This window comes from Symphalangus syndactylus, chromosome 19 (assembly GCF_028878055.3).
Source record: "Symphalangus syndactylus isolate Jambi chromosome 19, NHGRI_mSymSyn1-v2.1_pri, whole genome shotgun sequence".
Lineage (NCBI taxonomy): Eukaryota > Metazoa > Chordata > Mammalia > Primates > Hylobatidae > Symphalangus > Symphalangus syndactylus.
The window spans coordinates 65,901,096-65,926,819 of NC_072434.2; the positions used below are offsets into that span (position 1 = coordinate 65,901,096).

Here is a 25,724-nt window from a genome sequence, read left to right on the forward strand (position 1 = left end):
TTTCTGCTGCAGGGCAATGCTCCAGGTTACAACATTGACACCAAGCAGTTTGTTGAGAAAACTTTGGACCTCATGAGCTGGGCAAGTGGGGCCTGGCAGGTGGTAGGAGAGCAGCCTGTCCATGCCTCAGCTGTGGCTCCACTGGCTCTGTGACTGTGCAGATTTTCTAACTTTTGAAGACCTCTGTTTGGATAGCCATAAAATAGGTAAGATGGTGCTAATACCTACCTGTGATGTTGTGAAGATTTAATAGCATAGTACTTAAAAGCACTTTGCATACATTAGCAAAGTGCCTCAATATTAGTTATTTGGTGGGGGCTATTAACCAGTGTGCTATGAGGTGTGTGCAAAGTAAGTTGTTACCAATAACTCAAAGAACTCCAGTTTGCAAATGGTTTACTTTTACTTAAGAGAATCTTTACAGGAGAATTAAAATCAATTAATTCCCACCACTGGCCAAGAGCTCATGCCATAATTATCCAAGACAGAAATAGCTCAACAGAAAACCAAGTCATGTAATTCTGAGCACCTGTCCTTGGGATGCCACTTTGGGGCTCCTGAATCTGAATTCTTTTTGTTCTCAGTCCACCTGTGTGACATTTCTGTCCTGCTCAGCCACGAGTTCACAATAATGAAGGGAATGACCCAAGGGACTCACTTCTTCCAAGCAGCCAATGCCTTTGGAAGTTATGTCGAGATTGCTTGTTTAAACCTAGGGCAATAAATCCTCTCTCTGCCAGACCTGACTCTTCAGGCACACTCCCCAGTTTGGAGATGTGACTTGCCATGTAGTACTGAGAGGGAAAACTTGTTGAAAACTTCTTTTCTGCTTAGCTGCCCTCTGAACAGTCACCATAAAGACTGTGAGGTGCTGGAGCCAGGGATGACCTCATAAAGCCCTTTGCTAAATACTTAGTGAGCTGGTACTGTGGGCCAGGCACTGTGCTCATCATGAACAAAACCAAGGCAGACAACACTGTCATTAATGGAGCTTATGGTGTAATACGGAAGCCTGGGATAAGCAACAAATTACACAAGTGACAAATGTGATGAGTGCTGTGAAGCAGAGTGCGGGGTGCCCAGGGAACATTTCAACAGAGCCCTGGAGGATAACGGCCTGAGCTCCAGGAAGGAAGGGTGTGGTGGTGCTTAGGGTCAGAGTGGGGACAAGCATTCCAAGCAAAGGGAACAGCACATACACATGCTATATTAGTCAGGTTTCTCTAGAGGGACAGAACTAATAGGATAGATGTATAAATGAGGGGGAGCTTATTAAGTAGTATTGACTTGCATGATCACAAGGTGAAGTCCCACAATAGGCTGTCTGCAAGCTGAAGAGCAGGGAAGCCAGTCCGAGTCCCCAAACCTCAAAAGTAGGGAAGCTGACAGTGCAGCCTTCTGAAGGCCCCAGAGCCCCCGGCAAACTGCTGGTGTAAATCCAAGAGTCCAAAAGCTGAAGAACTTGGAGTCTGTTGTTCGAGGGCAGGAAGCATCCAGCACGAGAGAACGATGAAGGCTGGAAGCCTCAGCAAGTCTACTCCTTCCATGTTCCTCTGCTTTTATTCTGGCTGCACTGGCAGCTGATTAGATGGTGCCTGCCCAGATCACTGACTCAAAAGTTAATATCCTTTGGCAACACCCTCACAGACACACCCTGGAACAATAGTTTGCATCCTTCAATCTAATCAAATTGACACCTAATATTAACCATTATACATGCCCTCCATGGGAAGGAGCATGATGCCTTATATAGTCTACTACCCCCAACCCAATCCTACTCCCTCATCCCCAACACCTTCTTCCCCTGGAACACTTGACTAGACACATAAGCACAATTAGGCGATGCCTAATTATGAAGCCATCCCAGTTTATAAATTTTCTTGTTATACTTGCCTATTTACAAGTTTTTCCTGTGAAAACTTGCCTATTCTTTTTGCTGTCTCCTCTCCACGCTAAAAGAGAAACCCTAAAGAAACACTCCCAGAGTTTATTATAGTTATTATGACTCAGATTTGAAGACTAGAATTTAATGGAGGTTTTCCTAACATTGGAGACTTGAAGGACTTTTTTCCCCACCAGCCACAGAAGTAAGGTTATAAAACATTTATTTATTAAAAGAAAAGAAATCTTCTGGGCTCAAAGTTCTGGTTATTCTAAAAGCAGAGCACTTGTTCCATGTTTTCATATTGCCTCCCCACACCTACCTCTTCTCTCCCATTCCCTTTTTCTTTATTTCTGTGCTGTAGTAATAAGCAAAACAGAGAAGCAATTGGTTTTAGTCTTGGATCTTGACCTTGCTGTGTGGCCTTGGCCAAGTCACTTCCCTTCTCTCAGCCTCAGTTTCTTCAAGTGTAAAATGAGAGGTTGGATGGATCAGAAGATTCAGGCCTCCTTGCAGATCCCCATGGGTGAACCCCAACAAACAGGCTATTCAGCCAGCAGCCCCAAGTCCTTTATGAAAAGCCAGGGTTGATTGAAATTCTCCCTTCTCAGGAGAGAAACTAGAGGCAAAGCTTCCTCATCGGCAGAGATAAACTTGGCAGGAGCCAATTCAGGTACCAGTAAAGGATCTCTTCTCCTGCAGGCCAGCCTCCCTCTCTCCAGCTTGGCTCAATCCTGCATTCATTGACACTGCACTTCTATAAGCCCTTAGAACTCTGGGAATTCTCTCCTAGTTTTCCTAGGTGTACTTGCTATTTCTACATGGGTTTCCTGTGAATGTCCAGACCAATAATCAAATGCCTCCAGGACCCATAACACAAATGAGAAGAGTTCTCTCATTATGACAGGTAGGACCATGGCCAACTCAGGGCTCGTGCTTGATCGAAGGGGATCTGTGTTAGTCAGCATTCTCCAGAGAAGTGGAACCCGTTGGATAGATATGTAAAGAGATTTACTATGGGAGTTGGCTCATGCAATTGTGGAGGCCTAGAAGACCCACCATCTCCTGTCTGCAAGCTGGAGAAACAGCAAAGCCAGTGACGTAATTAAGTCTGAACCCAAAGGCATAAGATCAAGGAGAACTGATGGTGTAAGTCCCAAAGTCCAAAGGCTTGAGAACCAGGAGCTCTGATATCTAAGGGAAGATGTCCCAGCTCCGGAAGACAATTCACCCTTCCTCTGCCTTTTGTTTTATTTGAGCCCTCAATGGGCTGGATGATGCCTATTCACATTGGTGAGGGTGGATCTTCTTTACTCAGTCTACTGATTCACACCTGTTCCAGAAACGCCCTCACAGACACACCTAGAGATATTGTTTTCCCAGCTATCTGGGCACCCCTTAGCCCAGTCAAATCAACACATAAAATTAATCATCATAGGCTCTAAGTTCTACTTAGCTCCAACCAGTTGGAGTCATTTTGGTATAAGTGTAAAGTGTTTTCAGATATTCTGATCTTACAAGAGAAGCTGGAAATTAGCATTTTTAAGTAAAGATGGCTCAATTGAAAAAAAAACAAAAACAAAAGCCATGGCATGAGCAGAAGACAGTGGATCAGATTCAGGTCTGTGGCTGCTGGTTGGCTACCTGTGGGTGTAAGCAAAGTACTGGGTCCTTTCCCATTCTAGACTGTATTCACAAAATCGGTAATGCTTAGCTATGCATTCATTCATTTAATAATTGTTTGTCAACTACCGTGAGCTGGTATTATGTAGGATGCTGGTAAAATAGATAACTAAGACCCAACACATGTGTAAATGAGAATGACAGTGTGATATAATCAATGTCTCCTGGGCTAGGTGTCTCTTTTTTGCTCCCACAGCACCTGTGTATACTTCCATTATGGCATGTAACATGCTGGCAAGAAATTGATTCATTGGGTTGTATCTTCTCAGCTGCCTAAAGAATGAAATCATATACTCTAGTTTCATATGTCCAGCATTGTACACAACTTGACACATCACAGCAGCTCTAGGAAGGCACATAGGCTGACAACTGAGTGAACAATCTACTGACTGTGTGTCGTTCAGGGTTGGGAAAGCAAGGGCGGGTCTCTGTGCCCCATCTCTAGCTTTTCCTAACTCTGGCTTTATAAACACTTGCATCAAAAAATAAAAGCTAAGGCTAATTGTTTCAAATTAGGCTACCTTATTTCTACCCAGTAACTTCCCCACCACCAAGAAAGGAGTAATTTAAAGGAGCAAACTGTAGAAATAAATAGGAATAAAACCATTACCTCTGAAAGCCAAGGCCATTAATTCATTAAAAACAAACAAAAAAATCAAAGCCTGGGTGCGGTGGCTCGTGCCTGTAATCCCAGCACTTTGGGAGGCCGAGGTGGGTGGATCACCTGAGGTCAAGAGTTCAAGACCAGCCTGGCCAACGTGGTGAAACCCCATCTCCACTAAAAATACAAAAAAGTTAGCCAGGCGTGGTGGCAGATGCCTGTAATCCCAGCTACTCGGGAGGCTGAGGCAGGAGAATCGCTTGAACCTGGGAGGCAGAGGTTGCAATATGTCGAGATCACGCCATTTACATTCCAGCCTGGGCAACAAGAGCAAAACTCCGTCTCAAAAAAAACCAAAAAAACAAAAAACAAACAAACAAAAAAAAAACAAGATGAATAACATACTCTTATGTAACAGGTGAAAGTCTTAAAGGACTTAAAGGAAAGTCTTAAAGTGAAGTCTTAAAGGACTTCATGTGTGAATTCTCAGTGTAATGGAAAATACATTGGTTTAGGAATCAGATCACCTGGCTTCTAGTCCACTTCTGCAACTGTGAGATCTCAAGTAAACTACTGACTCCATCTGGGCCTCAGTTTCCTCCACTGTAAAGTGAGAGGTAATTGGAGGATCTCCAGAGTTACTTCTGGGTTTCATAGACTGTGCATCCTGGCAACCAGTTGCCTCTTCTGAGACCACCTGGCCTGGTAGGAAGAAAAACACAAAGAAATATATGAGTAAACATAATCATGCCTCCTTCTGCAACAGTAGCCATAAGTCTGTTTTCCACAGGACAAAGGAATGAGTAATAGTGCAGTCGAAATCTCATCTACTTCCCTCTTCCTCAAGAACCAAGGGGCTGCTCCAAACATCTTGAAATGCAACATAAAACACAAACAGACCACACCAGAGGCCAGCTCCAGGTTTTAACAGCACTTTGATGCTTGGCAGATTTCTCTGGATTTGTTTTTTAGGCTGACACACTGCACCTCTCCGTTCACCCTGCAGCATTCTCTAACTGGGACTTCAGAAACCCATTAGGAAAAGGAGTGCAGGGTGTGGAGTAAGAGAAGGTTTGGATGAAAGGCTGGGAAATGCTCCCTCAGGGGAAGGGAAATCTGGCACCATCAATAACTTTAAGTCTATAAAATTATTTTCTTCTGGCACTAAAAGTTCACATGATACACTATATTTATCACTCACTGAATCTCATTGTCTTATTCAAAATTTCCACTTCCTATAGTTGACTTCTTTTGGCTCATGACCTGTCACATTTCTTTTATGGCTAGTATATTAAATTTCAACTATTAGCAGCCATTTATTAAAAACGAAACACACCCACAGAAAACCAGGCAGACACAACTTGATTGATAACAAGTCTGTGCTTTCCTCTCCTACTTCTTTCAGGTTAGAGAAGTTGGAAAACCGCTAATGAGTCTTCTGTACCTTTTAAAGAAATGTCTTAGAGTAATCTTACAGTTAGGAGTTTCCTATATCAGGTAGAAATTAAATGCTTTGAAAGCTTCTAGTTTCAAAAAAGGTGGTGAACTAGCACAGGATATTGGCTTCCTCCCAAAGCCCAATCTTGAAGTGAGAGGAAGTTTCCAGATCCTGAAAATGAAGAGAAAAACTGTAGAAATTTTCGTGGTGAGGGTGGGAGACATGGTAAGGGTGAGACTGGGGGAGGGCAAAATGTCACAGACACTTTGGGTGTGATGAGTCATTTTATGTCAGCTTGACTGGACCAAGGATGCCCTGACATTTGATCAAACATTATCCTGGGTTTGTCTGTGAGGATGTTTCTGGATAAGGTTGGCATTTGAATTGGTAGACTGAGTAATGCAGATTGCCTTTCCTAATATGGGTGGGCCTCATCTAATCAGTTGAAGGCTTGGCTAGAACAAAAAGACTGAGAAAGAGGAAAATTCTTCTGCCGGACTATTTGAGCAGGAACATCGGTCTTTTTCTACCTTTGGATTTGAACTAAAACATCAGCTCTTCCTGGGCTTTGAGCCTGCCAGCTTTCAGACTGGAATTTACGCCATCAGCTCTCCTGGTTCTCAGGTCTTTGGACTCAGACTGGAATGACACTTCGGCTGTGCTGGGTCTTCAGTTGCTGACTACTGACCTTGAGACTTCTTGGCCAGCCCCCACAATCCTGTGAGCCAATTAGTCTCCTGTTGGTTTTGTTTCTCTGGAGAACCTTGGCTAACATACTAGAGTTGTGCCTGGAAAGTGCTTGCCAGTTGGTTTCTTTCTTTCCTTCATATTTATCTGGATGGATCACTGCCCATCACATTGACCCTATAGGACAGGAAAATAGTTATGCTTCTCAAAGGCAACAGAATAAGATCCTAGATCCTGACTAGGATAGTAAATAGAGATTTGCTGGACAGGCCACTCTGAGGATTCCCTTACCAAAACCTTTTTAACATTCCATTTTACCTCCTCTACTGGTTACTTACCTCTTTGCATTTTATTTTTTTTAGCAGTTGTTCTAGGGATTGCATATGCATCCTTAACTTACCACTTAGAGCTAATATTGCATGAAATACAAGAGCAATATGCAATATGAGAGCAATGTCCTACTGATGCTTTGGGCTTAGAGATTACCACAGAGAAAGACAGCCTCTGAAAAGAGCAGGGCCTGAGTGGAGGTTCTGGGCATTACTACATACCTAGGAATTATAGCAGAATGCAACATTACCCTGAAGTGCTTAGAAGCGTGCCCCTTTCCCAACTCACTTGGGGTCTATACAATCTAGGCATTTGACTCTCCTCCAAGGTATATACGAACAGTAATGGTAGCTGATAGGATTTCAGAAGAAAAAAAAAAGAGAGAATTCTGAGGAACACAAATATCAGTAAAGAAAGGCAAAAACTGAACAACATATACCAGAGGAAGAAGAGTTAAGGGTCTGGGAAGAACAGGAATATAAATAAATGTAATAAATATTTTCAAAGTTCTAATAAAGGATGTTGGAAACAAGAAGCAGATATAAATTACGAATAGGAGCCAAATGGAAATACAGGGTAGAAAAAATATAATAGTTGAAATAGAGAGTTCAGTGGGATGAAAGTATTTTTTCTTCATTTCTTTAAAATATATGACGGTTTAAAGCAAAAATTAGAGTACTCTCCTTGGGGTTTATAATGTATTGAGATATAATATGTATGTAACAATAGCACAAAGGCTGGGAGTGGACAGATGGAATTATACTGTTGCAATATGCTCTTATATTTCAGGCAATATTAGCTCTAAGTAATAAGTTAAGGATACATATACAATCCCTAGAACAACTGCTAAACAAAAAATGCAAAGAGGTAAAGCTAAGTAGCCAGTAGAGGAGATAAAATGGAATGCTAAAAAATATTCAGTCATTCGGGTGCGGTGGCTTATGCCTGTAATCCCAGCCCTTTGGCAGGCCATATAAAACCCAAGTTTCTACTTTATGAAACTAGAAAAAGAAGAGCAATTAAACCCACTGTAAATATAAAGAAAGAAATGCTAGGGATAAGAGAAGAAATCAATCACATGGAAAATAGAAAAATAATAGAGACAACTAACAAAATCAAAAATTGGTTATTTTGGAAGATTAATGAAGTGAAACATATGTCCACAAAAAGACTTTACAAGAATGTTTATAGCAACTTTATTCATAATAGACAATAACTGGAAACCAATGTCTATGAATAGAAGAATAGATAGATCAATGTGGTATAGTCATACAATGGTATACTACTGAACAATACAAAGGAAAGAACTGTTAGAACACACAACAGCATGGATCAATGTCTCAGACATGCTGAGCAAGAAGCAAAACAAAAGGGAGTAGATACTTTATGATCCCATTTATATGAGGCCAAGAACAGGAAAACAGACAAAAATCTATGGTGAAAAAAATAAAATATAAGAAATGGCTGCCGGTGGGAAGGTGGTTGACAAAAGAACTTTCTGGAATCATGGAAATGCCTTATATCTTGATAGCTGTGTGGCTGGATGGGTGATTTCATTTACCACTACTCATCAAATTGCAGTTAAAATCTGTGCATTTCACTTCTAAAGATTGTATATGAAAAAGAACTGTAAGCAAACATTAAACTTATTATGAAGTTTGCTTATTGAAGTAGTAATGGTTAGCAAAAGAGTAAACATATTGAGGATAATGGGAGCCAGATTTCCCATTGTTGGAGTTATAAACACAGCAAGAAGGATGAGTAGAATGTACCCTGTGTTGTTGAGTTGAGATTAGGGGTATCAGTCTGAACATCAGTATAATAAAATACATTATATATTATATATATTTCCTAGCCACTGTCGCCTGAAAAGACCTAAAAGCCATGCCACATTGGTGGCAATGATTCTATCTAATGCCCAGATCTTAGTTTCTAAATGCCACCTTCCATTAAAAGAAATCAGAGTTCTTTGGAGAAAAGGCTGATTCCAGGGCTGGGGCAGAAGTCAACAACGAGCCTAGAACATCTTGTTTGTGCCAGAAAGTCAGGAAGTGCTTGTCGAGTAATGAGGATATGTTAAAACCATATTGGAGCTAGCCTGAAGTGGCTGTCACAGGCCAAATCTATTATAATTTTATAATTGAATAGTAATAAATTAAACTTATTTGACAAAATGAAAATCCATCAATCCATATTGATATTATCAGTCAATGAATAAATAAATAAATACGGGTAAATAACAAGCTCTTCCTTACAACAGAAGGAATGCTGGAGTTAGAAAATTATCAATGGGTGCTAAAACTGAAAAGTGAAAATTTAGGGAAGAAAATAACATTTACATGGTCTCAAAGGATCTTGCAAAATATTACTTATTAGTTACAAAGGTGAAAATACTACCCTTACAGTGGAGAAATATGGTACTTTTCACCTTACATCAAGAAACTTTAGACAAACTCAAATTAAAGAATATTCTACAAAATAACTGATCTGTCCTCTTCAGAAGCGTCAAGGTTAAGAAAAAAAGCTGAGAAACTGTTCCAAATTAAAGGAGGCTAAAGAGATAAGCCAACACAGCACAATGCATGATCCTGGACTGGATACTGGTTTGGGAGAGCAGAACAGCTCTGTGCCCAGTACTGGGACAAATGTTACCATTTGAATATGCAATGTAGGTTGCCTAATAGTATGGTATTATGTCAGTGTTAAATATCCAGATTTTGATAATGGAACTGTGACATATAAAAGAATGTTTGTGTTTTTAAGGAAATAGACATTGAAATATTTAGGGATAAAGGGGCTGATATCTCCAGCTTACTCTCAAATGATTAAAAATGCATACATATAAAGAGATAGAAATAGAAAGTAATGAAGCAAATGGGGCAAAATAATAAATGGTTAATAAATCTAGGTAAAGAGTATATGGGCATTTCTTGCACTACTCTTTCAACTTTTCTTTAAATTTGAAATTGTATCAAAATTGTAAGTTACCAACAAAATCCATTGGGAAAGGATTGTTTAGTAGAGGCAATTGAAATAGTGAGGAGTTAAAGGCAACCATAAGTCTCTTCGCAAGGAACGAATAGTTATGGCAGACACAAATAATGGAATACAATGCAGAGTCAGAATTTTTAAATTATTTATCTATCTATCGTCTGTCTGTCATCTATCTTATCAATCAATCAATCTATAAACGACAACATGACTAAATCTCGAAAATATATTTTTGCATGAAAAAGTGATTAATATAATGAGATCCACAGCTAAATATGATCTGTGTACATTAATCACATATATGCAATAATATCGTGATATTTACAGGTATGGACCTAACTAAGAACATAAGTTAGATACCCAGGAGTGGGTGCTTATGGGAGAGAAATGAATGAAAGTCACGCTGGAAGAATAAAAGGAGAAAATAATAAAGTAAAATAACATAAGAAAGGAGCCTTGCAAGGGATGATGATGATAATATGACATGGACAGAAAAATATGATGAAGTTAAATATTTGCCACTGGTGTCCCAAAAATAGGAGTTGGTGGAAGAAAGGAAACAAAATGTGGAGTCCCTTTCAAGATGCCATTTAGACTCAGGTTTTTATTTGATTCATTCAGAAAACACATACTTGCCTGTGCACCAGGCACCTTGCTAGATGCTGAGAAAATAGTTTGAACGAGATAGGAACTAGAAACATCTTACAGTCCAGGAAACTAACCCCAGTGAGTGTTAGTATGTCACTGGAGAAGGCCAAGAATGGTATTTGCAATGAGGAAAGCTCAGAATAACTACCTTTTGCTGAGTTTGCCCAATTAATTCTGCTTCTATGAATGAATCATAGGAAGCCACTTTACCATTTCCCTTCAATTTATGCCTCCTTGCTATTTGGAGAATTTCCTTTAATTCCTGTTCTCTATAATGTATTATCAATTTTGTTTTGACTAACTTGATCTGTTAAACTAGCCCTATGCACTGTTAAGAGTAATCCCCATAATTGTGAAACCCATCTATACCATTCATTGGTCCCTTGTTACTGTCCTTTTCTGTAATACTTGGTAGACATGTCAGGCCCTTCCTATGAAAAGCATAGGCTCTTTCTGCTCCCCTCAGGCCTATCGTAATACTTTGCATTTGTTACACCCTGTTATATTGAGTTAATAAATAAAGATATGCTAAATTAACTCAGGAGCAATCTAGTTGGGACATCTTGACTCTTGGGTTTCTACCCAAGTATCTAATCAGTGCTATTGTACTTTAAAAGAAAAAAAATTTGTTAAGCATTTTTACAAACCTTAACATGAATTACTATACATTTTCTTTAGTCATTGGCAGTTCAGGATCCAACTAGTGAGAAATATATTTTCCCACAGATGGTCTAGGACGCAAACCACATTGTTCATACTTTTGAAAAACATAAAGAAACAATAAAAATAAGATATTGCAAGAGCTTTGAAGTGCGTGGGTCACAATGGCAGGTTCCTTTGTTGAGCAGCGGATTTTCCTAATGCCACTCAGCTAGATTCTTATCATACATTTCTGAGCAGGAGACAATGAAAATGACCCAGCGTGAATAAAAGAACAGATGAGAAATGTGCTGTGATAAAGGCTGAAAAGGAGGCAGGCAAGTGCCTGGGTCCTCATTGAAAACAAATAACCCGAGGTGGGGAGAGAGGCTCGCTTTATCTTTGGCATTCTTTTTATAGCTCTGATCTGGAATTGTTTTCCCTTGAAAATGAATGGAGTGCCAGGGAGAGCTGCTTGATCTTATTCTCTGGCCTTTTCATTGCACTGTGCAGCCATTTTAATGAGTTATTTCTCACAGTGGCCCTACCAGGCAGGTCATCATCAATATCCTTGTTTTCCAGGCAGAGCCTAAGTGAAGCAACGGCTGAGGGTGATTCAGTAATGGGTCTTAATTATGTGAGGTTCATGTGGCTGAGGATGGCGAGCAGCTGTTTTGGGGAGTCTCTCTTGAGTTCAGAGGAGAAGATATGAGCAGAGCTGGGGCAGGGGCAACATTACAGCAAAAGGAGTTCTGGACTAGGAGAGTGTTCCCTGCATTATCATGGAGGTTTCTGAGAAGAGGAATCTCGCTTCTGCCTCTTGGTTTGTACTGCCAAAGCATCTACTAGATGCTAGAGATGTACATCTCCCAGAAAATAAATGCTCAGTTGGTTGATTGATGAATGATATGAATAACTCTTTATGTAGGGATATTTCAACCAAAGTTAGGGACAGATTGATCCGGTCCAACTTGATCTACCAAGAAGAAAAGACCAAATGACTCTATGAGGTCACTGGCATTTCTTAGTGCATAAGTAGCACTTATCTGCCATTAGCTCTGTTCAATTTAATTCAAAGTGCAGTCAAGTTAACGCTTTTGATCATCTGCTACATGGAAGGTGATAGACAAGGCTCTGGGTGGATTGCAGAAATAAATCAATTATGGCTCCTGCCTCATAAAGTGAAAGGTAGAATGGGAGAGAAAGAAATGCATGCAACTTCTTACAATACAGGTATCTGAGAATATGAGAAGTGCTATCTTAGAAATTCAATTAGTTGATGAGACTATGGAAGAGGAAGTGAAGAATTCCAGTTTGGGCATCGGGAGTGAAGGGATAATAACTACACATATTAACATTACTGTGTGCCATGCAGATGATAAGTGCTTTACTTGAATTATTTTATTTAATACTTACAACTGTATACAATAAGTATGAACGCGATTTTCATTTTATTCATGATCATGTGGAAGCAGAGAGCAGTTAAGTAACATACTAGCAAGCAGCAGAGGCAGAATTGAACTAAGGCTGTCCGACAGCTCTTAAGCTAAGTTTAAAGAAAATGCATGGATTTAGCACATGTTATATTCCAGTCTCTGGGTTAGGTGTTTAATATAGATTATTTATTTACTTCTATAAATAACTCTAAAAATTATATTATCTCCCTTTGACACATCTGAGATTCAAAGAGCTTAAATGACTTGATCAAGATACATGGTTAATAAATATCAAAAGGCGCTTTCCTGCCCAGACTGGTGTGGCCTCATGCTGTGTCATTTCCACTCTCCACAAGGCTGCTACAAGTAGAAAATAGCCAATGCTTCCTCAAGACCTCAGGAACCCCAGGCAGCCAGCCACGTCCAGCTGAAGGCAATTGAGAGATCTCAGGCACAGTCTCTTAAAAGCCTCCAGCCCCCTGTAGGTTCAAGCCCACGGATAAACTGCCATCTGAAGCCCTGCAGCATCAACGAACTCAGGTAGAGCTTTCAGCCCTTTGGAACTGGTTATGTTGTCCCCAGGGTGGTTGTATTAGTTATCTATTGCAGTGTAACAAATTACAGCAAGTTTAGTGGTGTAAAACATACATTACTATCTCATGGTTTCAGCATTCAAGCATCTGGCCATGGCTTAACTAGGTCCTCTGCTCAGAGTCTCATAAGGCACAAAGTATTGGCCAGTTGCATTTTCATCTGGAGCTTGGGCTCCACTTCCAAGCTCATGTAGGGTATTGGCAAAATTCAGTTCCTCCCAACGGTAGGACTGAGGTCCTCAAGTCCTAGATGCCGCCTCCCTCCAGAGGCAGTTGACAGAATGGCTTTTTGCTTTTTAAAAGCCTGCAGGAGAGCATCTATTATGGACTGAATGTTTGTGTTCTCCCCCAAATCTGTATGTTGAAATCCTAAACCGCAATGTGATCGTATTAGGAGATAGGGCCTTTGAGAGGTTATTAGGCCATGAGGATGGAGCCCTCATTTATGGGATTAGTGCCTCTGTATAAGGAACTCCAGAGAGCTCTTTAGCTCTCTTTCTGTCGTTTGAGAAGGCAGCTGTCTACAAAACAGGAAGAGAGCTGTCACCAGAACCTAACCATGCTGGCACTCTGATTTTGGACTTCCAGCCTCCAGAACTGTGAGAAATAAGCTTCTATTGTTTACAAATCACTCTGTCTGTGGTACTTTGCCATAGCAGCTCCAAGGGACTAAGGCAGTGCCTCTTTCCTGAGGAAGGACACGTGCCTCCTTTAAGGACTTTCATTTGATTAAGTCAAACCCTTGCAAGATAACCTCATGTTTGGTTCACTCAAAATCAAATTATTTGGGACCTCAATTACATCTGCAAAATCTCTTCATTTTTTGCAATATAATGTGGACTAATCACAGGAATGATATCCCACCCTATTCACAGGACTTGCCAACACTCACAGGGAGGGAATTATGTACAGCAAGTACACCATGGAGCAAGAATTTGAGGATCGTCTTAGAATTCCACCTGCCATGAGGCAAGAATTTGAGAATCGTCTTAGAATTCTGCCTGCCATATGAAACTCATTCCTAGCACCGTGGATGCTTTGGTCTCCTTCCAGCTAAAACAGGACCTCGTTATCTGGGCAGAGCCAGAGAAGAGTCTATATATTAGCCACATACATTTTGGAATTGCCTGTCTCCATTTCCTTTTGTGCAGGGGTCACACACCACCCATCAGTGAGTTTTGGCCATGGGTCAGCATTTCTGATGAAAGATTTCATGGGAAAAGGATGACATTTATGTCCAAAGTTGTTTTGGTGGTCAGCTTTGGCGATTATCTTTTAATTATCTCTGCTTCCCCTCTCCCCCGTTGTTGTTGACAGTCAAGACTTAGTTGTGCATATTATTTATTGAAAGAGCTAAAGAGGAAAAGGCCAAGGCTGAAGCCTAATAACTGAGAGGAAACAAGTCAGAAGACATCTAAATGTCAATTGATGGAATTGGCTTCTTGACTTGAAGATTATATCTTTAAACAGTCTTGGGAAACACCATTTTAATTCAACAAAGGAGTTCTTATAAATACAATTTAATTGCTTTTTCAAGGATTGTCTATTGAGACCCCACATTAGGTTTTGTTTTGTCTTGTTCTGTTTACCATTTTCTTGCATGCACACTTAGCCCCAAAGGGACTGGACAATAAAAGAAGGCTAAGCCTGCAACACTAAGCACATTTGTAAGAAAGTAATTTAGGGAAAGCAGTTTTCAATCTCATTCAAAAGTATCCAATATTTCAATATTCCTAGACATTTCTTGCCATAGCAGTGCCAAAATAGAGACAACTTTTGCCCTGTAGTCAATTCTGATGATGAGCCAGCTTTTATTGAATCAAAAAGCCCCAAAACTCCCACCACAACTCTGATCAAAATCTGATCCTTAGAATGTCATTAAGACTGAATAGGAGTTTTATTTCTACCATCCTCTACCGCTTTATTGATTAACTCTGCTCAGAACACAACCAGCTCACAAAGGCTCAGCTCCTAGAATTGGATGAGAAAGGTTTTTTACCAGAGAGAAGGGCAGAGGGATTTTTGTGGACTTGACATCTGGGGCCCAGACTGGGACCACTGTGAGCCTGGAATATTCTTTCAGTCCTCGCCTCCTCATCATTCACCCATTTAAAACAACCTCAAACTTGAAAGTCCTGATTACTTCAAATATCTTCCTGGGTCTGTAATGAAGATGCTTATAAATATTACAAAAGATTTATCACTTTGGTGTGAAATTCTCTGATACCGGCAGGGAGTTTTTAAACACAACTGGCAACAAGAAGCATATGGTCAGAGATTCAAGTTACTGCTTTCTTTCTTTCTTTTTTTTTTAATTGTTGTCTGCCAAGGACAATATATTTTTTTCCCTTCTTCAAAATAAACATTGTGCAGGAATGTGCCTCAGCAAATGGCTGGGGCTCTATTATATTTCTTGCAGCTTTCTAAACAATTTTCAACCCTGGGCTGGCCTGGTGTCAAACAGAAGGCAACCAACAATAGCAAAATCCCATTAAAGCCAAGAAGGTTCCTTCCTGAGGTGAGCCTGGCCAGAAATAGTCATCTTGGCTCATTCTCCAGTTTGGCACCGGGGACTAATAATGCACGGTCTCCTAATGGAAATTATCTAATTTCATCCAAGAGCTCCTCCAGAGAGAGCCGGGCTGACGCACTAACAGTCAATATAACAACATTCTTCTTGAAGTGCTGAACAATAGGCCTTTGGAGAGACTGTGATAAACCACGTCAGACTCCGGACAAACACGAGTGTAAAAATAGGCATCAGAGGCATTGACACAGCCACCTAATTTCTCAGGAGGGAGGCCTACAGAGGAGGGATTGTTCAGAATGCTTGTTGAGAATACTTCATCAGAAGCAGTGGGAGAAGGATAGTGAAGAAAGAAAGAAAAGGGATGGGGAGAGAGATAAAAAGAAGACTGAATAAGATCAAGAATGGGGAAAAAATAAGAAAATGATAAATGAAAGAGAGGAGTTAATTCTTCATCTGTGGTACAACTGTCCATGGTCTGCTAATATAAATCAAACTTTGGGTGTGATTCCTATTAACATCATGGGGCTGTTTTTCAAATGCTCTGTGCAAAGAACAGCCAGCAGGAAGTCATGCTCCATTTAAGGAGATATATATATATGTATGTAACTCACATATATATATAGGAGTTCTGTGAATTTACCACTTTTCTAAGACCAACAGAATCATCCTGAGGTGTACATTTGGTTTTAAGTTTCCTCATGTTATTACTTGTTTTCTGATTTTTTTTTTTTTTTTTTTTTTGAGACGGAGCCTCGCTCTGTCGCCCAGGCTGGAGTGCAGTGGCACAATGGCGGCTCACTGCAAGCTCCGCCTACCAGGTTCAAGCCATTCTCCTGCCTCAGCCTTTCCGAGTAGCTGGGACTACAGGCGCCCGCCACCACGCCTGGCTAATTTTTTTTTGTTTTGTATTTTTAGTAGAGGCGGGGTTTCACCGTGGTCTCAATCTCCTGACCTTATGATCCGCCCGCCTCAGCCTCCCAAAGTGCTGGGATTACAAGCGTGAGCCACCGCACCCGGCCGTTTTCTGAATATTTTTAACCTCCTCTAAATTTTAAGCTTCTCAAGAGTAGGAACTGGCTTGTGTCTATAATGATTATCCACATCAAGACAATAAGTATCAGTCAAAACTGTTCATTGGTTGATTATTCGTTGAGCCTAATAGTCTTGAAACATCAGAAAGTCTCTCATGAGTGGGTATTCCAAGAAATAAATTTCTCCAAAATGGGTAATTTCAAGGCCCAATTCCATGTCAACACCTCCCTGATTCCGTACCCACTACCACCTTCCTACTTCCCTTCCCCACCAACAAGCTAGAAAATGGCGTAGGTTCTGGAATACAGAATGGCTTCCCTAGAACACAGGGCCTAAGATAGACCACAAGACATTCTCCTTGGGCCCAACATGTGAATTTGCAACTCTAGATTGATGCAAGAGAACGTGTTCTAGCTGCATTCACACCACTGGAATAATATTCACAGTCCTAATCAAGATGGTGGCTCAAGCACGTGCCTGCTTTCCCTGCCCAAACCCCAATCCAGATATATATTCAACATACAGATAACGCTGTGTCTTGGGAGGGAATTCTGTGTCTGGGGGATAGCAGAGTGAAGAGCCTACTTCTTTAGATATGCTTTTGTACATTTTCAAGGTTGAACTCTGTGAATGTAACACTATTCAAAAATTTAAAATTAAGTTTAAATAAGCTAGTATTAGTGTATCAATATAAAGTAAAATGGAATTTAAGGCCAAATGCATAAAAGGAAAAATGAGACATATTTATACTGATTAAAAGTATAGTTCATGGCCAGATGTGGTGGCTCACGCCTGTAATTCCAGCACTTTGGGATGCCGAGGTGGGCGGATCACGAGGTCAGGAGTTCAAGACTAGCCTGGCCAACATGGTGAAACACTGTCTCTACTAAAAATACAAAAATTAGTCAGGCATGGTGGGCGCCTGTAATCCCAGCTCCTCAGGAGGCCAAGGCAGGAGAATCGCTTGAACCTGGGAGGTGGAGGTTGCAGTGAGCTGAGATTGCACCACTGAACTACAGCGTAGGCAACACGAGTGAAACTCCATCTCAAAAAAAAAAAATAAATAAACAAAATAAAAAAGTACAGTTCACTAAGAAGTCACTTAACTTCATGAATGTAACAACTTCAAAATATACAAAACTGATAGAAATATAAGGAGAATCTAATGATGCACAAAAAATAAGACTACACAAAAAGAAGGTATTATATAGTAATAGCATTTGAATAACATACACATATCTCATAGATATATGTAAAACTTGGTATTCAACAGAGACAACACATTTTAAAAAATATACAGAAATTTACAAAATCAGTTCATATGTTAAGCCACAGAGAAAATATCAACAAATTCCAAAGTAAACGGGGTCATGCAAGTTGCATTCTCTGAGTGCAATGCAATAAAATGGAAATTAACGAAATTGCTAGCCACATAAACACACACATATAAATCTGTCCACTTGGAAGTATAAAATATCCCTCTACGTTCTTGGGTATAAAAGCAAAGCAAAACTATTTAGAAATAAGTTATGAGAACTCTTATCAAAATAAATGGGACATAATCAAAGCAATACTCAGAAGAAATTTTGCAGTTTTAAAACGCATTTTTCTTAGAAAATAAAAGGTTGAAAAATAATGAAAGCATTCAACTTAGGAATAATAGCAATAACAAAATTAATAAAGATAAAAAAAGAAAAAATAGAAAATATAATGTGCACATATATTAAACCATTTTAAAAGGAAAATATTGTGTATCCTTGGGATTTCTTTTGTAGAATACATTAAACTGGATAGATGTTGTCAGATATTTATTTAAATAAAGTATTGGCCAGGTGTGGTGGCTCACGCCTGTAATCCCAGCACTTTGGGAGGCCAAGGCGGGCAGATCACGAGGTCAGGAGATCAAGACCAGCCTGGCCAACATGGTGAAACACCATTTCTCCTAAAAATACAAAAATTAGCTGGATGTGATGGTGCATGCCTGTAATCCCAGTTACTCAGGAGGCTGAGGCAGGAGAATCGCTGGAATCCGGGAGTTGGACGCTTCAGTGAGCTGAGATCATACCACTGCACTCCAGCCTGCGTGACAGATTGAGACTCCATCTCAAAAAATAAAAATAGAAAAGTATCAGTAAAGATGATTTCTGGTGTGTTTTGCATAAAATATTGCTAGGATTAAATTACAACACAAGTAAAGGATTTGATGCAGTGCTTGTACCGGAATAATTACTATTTAGCTGCTATTATTACCATTAAATATCTTTTTGTGACAGGAAAATCATAGAAGTTCACTTTAGTGTTAAAAAAATTTTTTTTTAAGTTTACTGGCATAAAACCTGCTTTCATATTGTCTTTCTGTCATTTGCTCCATTAATGATTACCTTACTCCTTGTCTCTACTCCCCCAATCTTAAAACCTGAATCAGTGTACTCTTTTTCATACAGGACACATTTTCAAATATATGGTCAAGTAGGATGGGCCATTACACATGTGCATAGTTTTCACTTCTCTTATAAGGTGAAGCATTCCCAACTGTTTATCTTTCCTTACTTAAGTGAAAAGGAATCTAGGTCTTCCACCTTCTTTTAAAAAATATTTTATTTTTTTATGGATACATAATGGATATACATATGGATGTACATGTGGTAATGTAATACCTTAATATAATTTGTAAAGACCAAATCAGTGTAATTAGGGTATCCATCACCTCAAATATTTGTCTTTTCTTTATGCTAACAACATTCAGATTATTCTCTTCTAGCTATTTGAAATATACAATGGGGTACTGTAAACTGTAGTCGCGCTACTCACCTATCAAACACTAGGTCTTATTTCCTATGTCAAACTGCATATTCATACTCATCAATCAACCTCTCTTCATCTGCTCCTACTCACTACCTTTCCCAGCCTCTGGTAACCACCAATTTACTCTCTATCTTCATGAAATTCACTGTTTTTGCTCCCACATATGAATGAGAACATATGATATTTCTCTTTCTGTGCTTGACTTACTTCACTTCACATAATGACCTTCAGTTCCATCCATGTTGCTGCAAATGACAGAATTTCAATCTTTTTATGGCTGATAGCATTCCACTGTTTACATATACCACATTTTTTTTATCCATTCATTCACTGATGGGCACTTAGGTTGATTCCATATTTCGGTTATTGTGAATAATGCTGCAACAGGCATAAGAGTGCAAACATCTCTTCAATATACTGATTTCATTTCTTTTAGATATATACCCAGTAGTGGAATTGCTGTATTGTATGGCAGTTCTATTTTTAGTTTTTTGAGGAAACTCAATACAATTGTTATACTGGCTGTACTAATTTACATTCCCAAACACAGTGTATGAGAGTTCCCATTTCTCCATATCCTTGCTGGCATTCATTATTCCTCGTATTTTTGATAAAAGCCATTTTAACTGGGGTGAGATGATATCATATTGTGGTTTTGGTTTGCATTTCTCTGATAATTAGTGATGTTAAGCATTTTTTCATACACCTGTTGGCCATTTGTATGTTTTCTTTTGAGATATTTGTGTTTAGGTCTTTTACCCATTTAAAAATTGGATTATTTGTTTTTTGCTACTGTGTTGTTTGAGGTCTTTATATATTCTGGCTATTCAATCCCTTGTCAGATGGATAGTTTGCAAATATTTTCTCCCATTCTTTTTTTTTTTTTTTTTTTTGAGACAGAGTCTCACTCTGTCGCCCAGGCTGGAGTGCAGTGGCGCAATCTCGGCTCACTGCAAGCTCCGCCTCCCAGGTTCACGCCATTCTCCTGCCTCAGCCTCTCCGAGTAGCTGGGACTACAGGCGCCCGCCACCACGCCCGGCTAATTTTTTGTATTTTTAGTAGAGACGGGGTTTCATCATGGTCTCGATCTCCTGACCTCATGATCCGCCCGCCTCGGCCTCCCAAAGTGCTGGGATTACAATATTTTCTCCCATTCTATGGGTTATATCTTCACTTTGTTGATTATTTCCTTTGCTGTGCAGAAGCTTTTTAGCTTGATAATCCTGTTTCTTGATTTTTGTTTTAGTTGCCTGTGCTTTTGAAGTCTTACACAAATAATCTTTGCCCAGGCCAATGCCATGGAGCATTTCCCCAATATTTTCTTTGAGTAGTTTTATAGTTTCAAGTCTTAGATTTAAGTCTTTAATGGATTTTGTTTGAGTTTTGTATATGAGGAGAGATAGGGCTCTAGTTTTTTTCTTCTACATATGGTTATTCAGTTTTCCCAGAACCATATATTGAAGAAATTGTCCTTGCCTCATTGCATGTTCTGGGCACCTTTGTTGAAAATGAGTTGGCCATAAATGCATGAATTTATATCTAGGTTCTTTATTGTGTTCCATTAGTCTACATATCTGTTTTTATGCCAATACTGTGATGATTTACTTACTATAGCTTTGTAGTATATTTTGAAATCAGGTTGTGTGATGCTTCCAGCTTTCTTTTTTTCACTCAGGATTGCTTTGGGTATTGGGGGTCTTCTGTGGGTCCATATAAATTTTAGGATTCTTTTTTCTATTTTTGTGAAAAATGTCATTGGTATTTTGATAGGGATTGCATTGAATCGGTAAATTGCTTTGAGTAGAATAGTCATTTTAACAATACTAATTCTTCCAACCCATAAACTGGAATGTCTTTCCATTTTTGCATTTCCTTTTCCATTTCTTTCTTCAGTATTTTAAAGTTTTTCTTGTAGAGATCTTTACTTCTTTGATTAGATTGAGTCCTAAGTATTTTATATTCTTTGTAGCTATTGTAAATGGAATTACTTTCTTGATTTCTGGGATATATAGGTGCTACTGATTTTTGTATGTTGATTTTGTATCCTGCAACTTTACTGAATTTGTTTATTAGTTCTAATCCTTTTTTGGTGGAGTCTTTAGGATTTTCTAAGTATTAAGATCATGTCAACTGTGAACAAGGCTAATGTGACTTCTTTCTCTCAATTTAAATATGCTTTATTTTTCTCTTTTGCCTAATCGCTCTGGCCAGGATTTCCAGTACTATGTTGAATAAAAGTGGTGAAAGTTGGCATCCTTGACTTGTTGCAGATTTAGAGGAAGGGCTTTCAATTTTTCCCTGTTCAGTATGATCAGTTAGCTGTGGATTTGTCAATGTGACCTTAATTACTTTGAAATATGTTCCTTCTATACCTAGTTTGTGGGTTTTTTTCTCATAAAAGGATGCTGAATTTTATTAAATAATTTTTCAGCATCTATTGAAATGACTATATGGTTTTAGTCCTTGGTTCTGTTAATATGATGTATCATATTTGTTGATTTGCATGTGTGGAACCGTACTTGTATCCCTGGGATGACTCCCACTTGATCACAGTGAATGTTCTTTTTGATGAGTTGCTGAATTCAGTTTGGTGGTTTTTGTTAAGAATTTTTGCATCTATTTTTATCAGTAATATTAGTCTACAGTTTTCTTTCTTTTTGTGTCCTTGTCTGATTTTAGTATCATTTTAGTATCAGGGTAACGCTGGCCTCACATAATGAGTTTAGAAGGATCCCCTCCTCTTCAACTTTTTTTGAAGAATTTGAATAGAATATTTGGTATTAGTTTTTCTTTAAATGTTTGGTTGAATTTGGTAGTAAAGCCATCAGGTCATGGCTTTTTTAAAAATCATTTTTTTTAATAGAGGCAAATCCTTGCTCTTTTGCCCAGGCTGGAGTGCAGTGGTGTGATTATAGCTCACTGCAGCCTCGAATTCCTTGGCTGGAGTGGTCCTCCTGTCTCAGCTTCCCAAGTAGCTAGGACTACAGGCATGCACCACCAAACCCAGCAATTTTTTATTTTTATTTTTTGTAGAGACGGGTTCTTGCTGTGTTGTGCATGCTGGTCTTGAACTCTTGGCCTTAAATGATCCTCCTGCCTTGGCCTCCCAAAATGCTGGGATGACATGCATAAGCCACCATGCCTAGCCTGGGCTTTTCTTTGTTGGGAGACTTTTTTATTAAGGCGTCTATCTCATCACTTGTTATTAGTTTGCTGAGGTTTTCTCTTTCTTCATGGTTCGATCTTAGTAGGTTTTATGTGTCCAGGAATTTATCCAGTTCTTCTGGGTTTTCCAACTCATTGCTCTACGGTTGTTCATAATAATCTCTAATGGTCTTTGTATTTCTGTGTTCTCAGCTATCATATCTCTTTTTTCATTTGTAATTTTATTTATTTGAGTCTTTTGTTTTTCCTTAGTCTGGCTATAGATTTGTCATTTTTATCTTTTCAAAAAATAGACTTTTAATTTTGTTTATCTTCTGTATTTTTTTAGTCTCAATTTCATTTATTTTTACTCTGATCTTTGGTATTTTTTCCCTTCTATTAATCTTGAGTTTGGTTTGCTCTTGCATTTCTAGTTCTTTGAGGTGCATTGTTAGGTTATTTATTTGAAGTCTCTCTGCTTTTTTGACATAGGCTTTTATTGCTATAAAATTCCTTCTTACTATTGCTTTTGCTGCATCTCATATTTTGATATGTTATATTTCCATTTTCATTGTTTCAAGAAATTTAAAAATTTTGTAATTGACCCTTTGGTTCTTCAAGATCATGTTGTTTAATTTTCATGTGTTTGTACATTTACTGAGGTTCCTTTTATTATTAATTTCTAGTTTTATTTCATTGAGATAAGAAAAAATACTTGATATGATTTCTACTTTTTTGAATTTGTTGAGACTTGTTTTGTAGCCTAAGATATGTTTTTGTAGCCCAAGATATGGTCTGTTCTTCAGAATCTCCCCTGTGCTGGTGAAAAGAATGTGTATCCTGCAGTCATTGGGTTAAATTATCTGTTATTGTCAGGCTTATTTGGTCTAGTGTGTAGTTTAACTCTGATTTTCTTTGTTGATTTTCTGTTGATGATATGTCCATTACTGAGAGTGGGTTGTTGAAGTTGTATACTATTATTGTGTTGAAATCTCTCTCTCCCTTTAGATCTATTAATGTTTGCTTTATATACTTGGGAGCTCCTATGTTGGGTGCATGGATATATCCTCTTGGTGAATTGTCTCCTTTATCATACATAGATTTTCAGTTTATATTCTCTTGCTGAATTGTCTCTTTTACCATATATGTTGACCTTCTTTGTCTCTTGGACTTGTAGTCTGTTTTGCATGATGTAAGTATACCTGTTCCTGTTCTGTTTTGGTGTCCAGTAGCATGCAATATTTTTTTTCACTTTTTCACTTTCAGTCTATGCATGTCATTATAGGTGAAGTGGGTTTCTTGTAGGTAGCACAAATTTGGGTCATGTTTCTTTATCCATTTAGCCACTTTACAGCTTTTAATTGGAGAATTTGAGTCTATTTAAGTCAGTATTTTTATTGGGCAGTAAAGACTTACTAGTGCCATTTTGTTCCTTGTTTTCTGGTTGTTTTGTATCTTTTCTTTTTCTTATTGTCTTCATTATTGGTTATTTTCTCTGGTAGTATGTTTTAATTTGTTGCTTTTTTGAAAAAGTGGATCTGTTATAGGTTTTCACATTGTGGTTATTGTGAGTCTTACAAAAATCATCTTATAGACATAACAAGTTATTTTAAAGAGCTGACAACTTAGATTACAAAGAAAAGAATAGAAGCAAATCAAGAAAAAATGAAAAAACTCTCTAACATGTTAACTGCAAATGTGGGGACCTCTATATTTTGACTTTATGTTGTCTTCATTTACATATTCTTATGTTGCCTATCTCTTAACAGGTTGCTGTAGATATTATTATTTTTGATATGTTTGTCTTTTAGGCTTCATACAAGAGCTATTAGTGGATTGCACACCAAATTACAATAGTAGGGTATTCTGGGTTTGTCTGTGTCCTTAATTTTACCAGTGGATTTTACACCTTCAAATGTTTCCTTTTAGGACTTCAGTGATTTTTGTTCTTTCATCTTGTTTGAAGAGGTCCCTTTACCATTTCTTTCTTTTTTTCTTTTTTCTTTGAGACAGAGTTTCGCTGTTGTTGCCCAACCTGGAGTGCAGTGGTGTGATCTTGGCTCACTGCAACCTCTGCCTCCTGGGTTCAAGTGATTATCCTGCCTCAGCCTCCTGAGTAGCTGGGATTACAGGTGTGCACCACCATACCCCACAAATTTTTGTCTTTTTAGTAGAGACGGGTTTTCACCATCTTGGCCAGGATGGTCTCGATCTCCTGACCTCATGATCTGCCCACCTTGGCCTCCCAAAATGCTGGGATTACAGACATAAGCCACCGTGCCCAGCCTCCCTTTATTATTTATTGTAAGATGAATTTATTGATTATGAATTCTTTCCATTTTGTTTGTGTGGGACTTTTATTTCTCCTTCATATGTGAAAGTTATGTTTGCTAGATACAATATTCTTGGATGCCAGTATTTTTCTTTGAGCACTCTGAACATATCTTACATCCTCCTGGCTTATATGGTTTCCGTTGAGAAGTCTATCGCCTGAGGAATTGAAGACTCTTTATATGTTATTTGTTTCTTTTCTCTTGCTATTTTTAGGATTTTCTCCTTGACCTTGACAGTTTGATTATTATGTGGCTTTGAGTAGTCTTACTCAAGTAGAATCTCTTTGGTGTTCTCTGATCTTCTGGTACCTGGATATTTATCTCTTTCTTATGTTTTGCAAAATTTTCTGTTATTATTTCTTTGAATAAGCTTTCTACCTCTTCTTGCTCAGCTCCCTCTTGAACACAAATATTTTTTAGATTTGGCCTTTTGAGATAGTTTTCTATATCTTATAGATGATTTTCCTTCATTTAATTTGTTTTTCTTCTCCTCTGTTTTTTCAAATAGCCTGCCTTTGAGGTTACTTATTCTGTCCTCTGCTTTATCCATTTTCTGTTGAGAGCCTCTAATAAAATTTTCAGTCCAGAAAATGTATTTCTCAGTTTCAAGATTTCTGTTTGGTTTTTAAAAATTATTTATGTCTCTTCATTAAATTTATCTGATAAATTTCCAAATTGCTTTTCTGTGTTATCTTGGAGACCACTGAATTTCCCTAACACTGCTATCTTGAATTCCTGGTCAGAGAGTTAACATATTGCCATATTGTTAGGATCAGTCACTGGTTCATTGCTTTGTCTGTTTGAGGAGGCCGTGGTTCCCTTTGCTGGTGTTTCTTGTGGATGTGTATCTATGTCTTTGCATTGAATAATTAGCTATTTATCCCAATTTTCTCCATCTGGCTTGTTCTGGTTTTTATTAGATATATTTGCTTAGAGATTCTTTGCAATTTTC

At 38.6% G+C, this 25,724-nt stretch overlaps 1 long non-coding RNA gene across 1 annotated transcript in view; it reads right to left on the bottom strand.

Annotated features, from left to right (window-relative positions):
- Positions 1 to 4,412: 4,412 nt before the first annotated feature.
- Positions 4,413 to 25,724, bottom strand: part of LOC129458513 (uncharacterized) — a 48,536-nt gene continuing 27,224 nt past the window's right edge. Inside the window, exons 2-3 of the long non-coding RNA XR_008649645.1 lie at positions 4,694 to 4,868; positions 4,413 to 4,508 (exon numbers count right to left, since the gene is read on the bottom strand). This is a non-coding gene — a long non-coding RNA (uncharacterized lncRNA). The remainder of the gene's footprint in view (positions 4,509 to 4,693; positions 4,869 to 25,724) is intronic.